Source organism: Engraulis encrasicolus, chromosome 13 (genome assembly GCF_034702125.1).
Source record: "Engraulis encrasicolus isolate BLACKSEA-1 chromosome 13, IST_EnEncr_1.0, whole genome shotgun sequence".
NCBI classification, from domain to species: domain Eukaryota; kingdom Metazoa; phylum Chordata; class Actinopteri; order Clupeiformes; family Engraulidae; genus Engraulis; species Engraulis encrasicolus.
The window spans coordinates 41,628,008-41,631,246 of record NC_085869.1 but is presented as its reverse complement, the minus strand read 5'-3'; positions in this window follow the sequence as shown (position 1 = coordinate 41,631,246).

Sequence of the window (3,239 nt, the reverse complement as noted above, 5' to 3'; positions counted from 1 at the left end):
TTGTGTGCCAAACAGTGGGTGTAGCCTACTTATGTGACAAAAAAAGAGAACAGAAAAGGGATTGAGAGTGAGAGAGAGAGAAAGAGAAAGAGAGCTTGAGAGAGATAAAGAAAAAGAAAGAGATTCAGAATTGAGGACAAACAGACTCTAACTCAGCAGGCCATGAGTAAACTTCTCCCAGACAGTAACTTTGAACTCCTTGAATATTCCGCGGCTACCGAAGATAAAAGAACTCACCAAAACCACTTGCCTGTCTGCACTCAACCCAGCAGGACACCAAACCACTGTTTCTACCTTTCCACATCAGTGTAGCATTACAGCCCTTTTCCCCATGCTAATGCTCAGGTACAGTTCGTCAAAACAACCCAAATGCCATATAATTCAAAAAGTCTTTTCTCCCTCTCAGCAGCGGCAGCTATAATTTCGCTGTCTCATGCTAGCTAGAGCACGCTTGTATGCTAAACAGCAAAGTCCTGTGGCTTTAATGTGATTGAGAAAGTTGCTAATGACGTTAGCGCTGTGGCTTTGAAAACTAAACAACAGAGAGCGTGTATGTGTGTAGGCCTACTCGCTGCTGTTTTTGTTCAACGCTGTTCATTAGACAACTGCTGTTGATTACACTGTGCTGCTGTTCATTAAAGCTAACTGCTGTCGTTCATTAGGGTTTACAGCCTGGCCCAGTTTGTTAAAACATTGATCTGCGATTGAGAAATGTATTCTGGTGGGAAATGATCTGTGGGGTGTCCAACTGCCAATAGAGATCATCAGCACAATTAAAGCAGATTGAAAAGTAAAAGGAGAACAATGCCGTTCGCTATTACAATGTTAGTACACATCCCTCCTGAAGCCAGGATGCAATAGAGGTTGAGCTATCGGCCTAGAGACCTTTAGCTTAGAGATCCCCACCTGTGCTTCTATGCCAAAGTGTTGCTGTGACTAGTAAGCCACGAGTTCAAGCCCCAATTGGCGCAACGGGGCCGCTGTCAGCTTTGGCTGACATCTAAAAAAGCCCCCCCATCTCTATGCATACAATGTAATGAGGACCCAATTCTGGGCCCAACTTTTCCCCGGGCCCGGGATAACGGACCCTTTTCCACCACTCTCGGCTTACCTGGACATAGTGTCTGCACATTTGCATGCATGAAAGCATGTGTGTACCTGTATGTCTATGTGTATGTGTATGTGTATGTGTATGTGTATGTGTATGTCTATGTGTATGTGTATGTGTATATGATTGTGATTGTGTATGTGTGTGAGCTTCAGGTGGGAGGACAGAAACGTAGGGGTTCGCGACTAATTACCGCTAGATGATTGCCAGTATACTGCCAAACATTTGGATGTCCAGTCTTCTGACTAACGAATCCAGAAGAACGCCAGCCTTAACGAGCACTACTTCTCTCATCCGTCTCTGGGCAATGATTGTGCAGGGAGGAATCTTCATCCTCCTCCTCTTCTTTATTTTCTTCCTCATCCTCCTCCTCCTCCTCATCCCTGTTCGTCGACACATCATTATGCCAAGCGGCTAGGCACACACACACACAGGCACAGGCACAGACACACACACACACACACACACATGCACGCAAGCACACTGGCCATTCTCTTCTCCCATCCCATCACTGTGACAACAGCTGTCTCTGTTTGGACATGTTCATCTGACTCTCTCTCTCTCTCTCTCTCTCTCTCTCTCTCTCTGTCTCTCTCTCTCTCTCTCTCTCTCTCTCTCTCTCTCTCTCTCTCTCTCCAAACAGCAGGTATTAGCAATGACGGATGCGAAGCTGGCAGAGCTTGCGGTTTAAATCCCTGTCACACACATGCGTGAGCACACACACTCACACAGGTACTCAAATGCACACATTTCCTCCCTCTTTTTTAGGGTAGGCCCCTCAGCACCAGTGATTTTAATCCTGGCCACGCGCACGCACACACACACACACACACACGCACACACACACACACACGCACACGCACACGCACACGCACACGCACACGCACACGCACACGCACACGCACGCACCCAAGTACTTGCATACACACACACATGGCCCCTAGAGAATTTTCCAGAAAGTAAGTCGACATCTTGTACCAGCAGAGTGTCCATAATCCACTACACACTCACACACAGGAACACAGACACAGACACAGACACAGACACAGACACAGACACAGACACACACACACACACACACACACACACACACACACACACACACACACACACACACACACACACACACACACACACACACACACACACACACACACACACACACACAGGCACACACATACACGCTTGCCCGCAAACACACGCACACACACCGGCTGTTACTTATGTACGCTCATAACATACATACAATAGGCCCTCAAATCTTTTGGAAGTACGGTACACACCTCAGCCCCAGAACTAGATTAACAAAAATGTCTAATAGCACCTCACAGCTTGATCCTTTTATTATTGAGTGAACTTAGCACCCACTGTGCAAATAGACCTTAGTAAAAACGTCTGCTCTAATGCTCCATGAAAATGTGTGAAAGATGGCAGTGGAAATGACAGGGAGGATTTTTATATGGAGTAAAAGAGGGTGGACAGAGATTAGCGAGTGAAGATGAGATATGAATGTTGGGGTCCAGGAATGTGTGAGTTGAGAGGAAGCCAATGTGATGGTTGAATAGAAGCAGGATTGAGCCAGGTGAGTACTGTCATTTTTCCTGTTTTCTCAACGGATTATTGTACTTCAGACCATAGTGATAAAAATCACATTTTTCACAATCTTGAAATTTGTCCGGAAATAACAGTACAATATGGTGGAGATTTACATATGAATTTTAGTGTTGAGGAGTCCAGTGCATGAGTTAACATCAAGCGGATATGAGGAGAGAATTTGAAAGGGTGGAGATTGCATCCAGATGTTTGTCTGTAGTGATTCCTTGAAAGATCAAATTGGAAATGACAGGGTGGATAATGTGGAGTGAAAAACAGTGAAGATTAGGGGGTTGAGATGAAAAGTGGATGTTGTGTCCAACAGAGCATGAGTGGAGACGAAAAGGCTTTTGATATGAACGGACGCATAGAAGTGAAGAGAAGGTTACGGTTCTGTCAAGAAGGCATTTATTCATAGAATAGCATAAAAGACGGAAGTACTTTGGTGATGAAAGGGTTGAACATGGAGAGTGAAATATGCTGGTGATATTAGGAGGTGAAGGTTGTGTCCGGTGGTGCATGAGTGGACCGAAGTGAT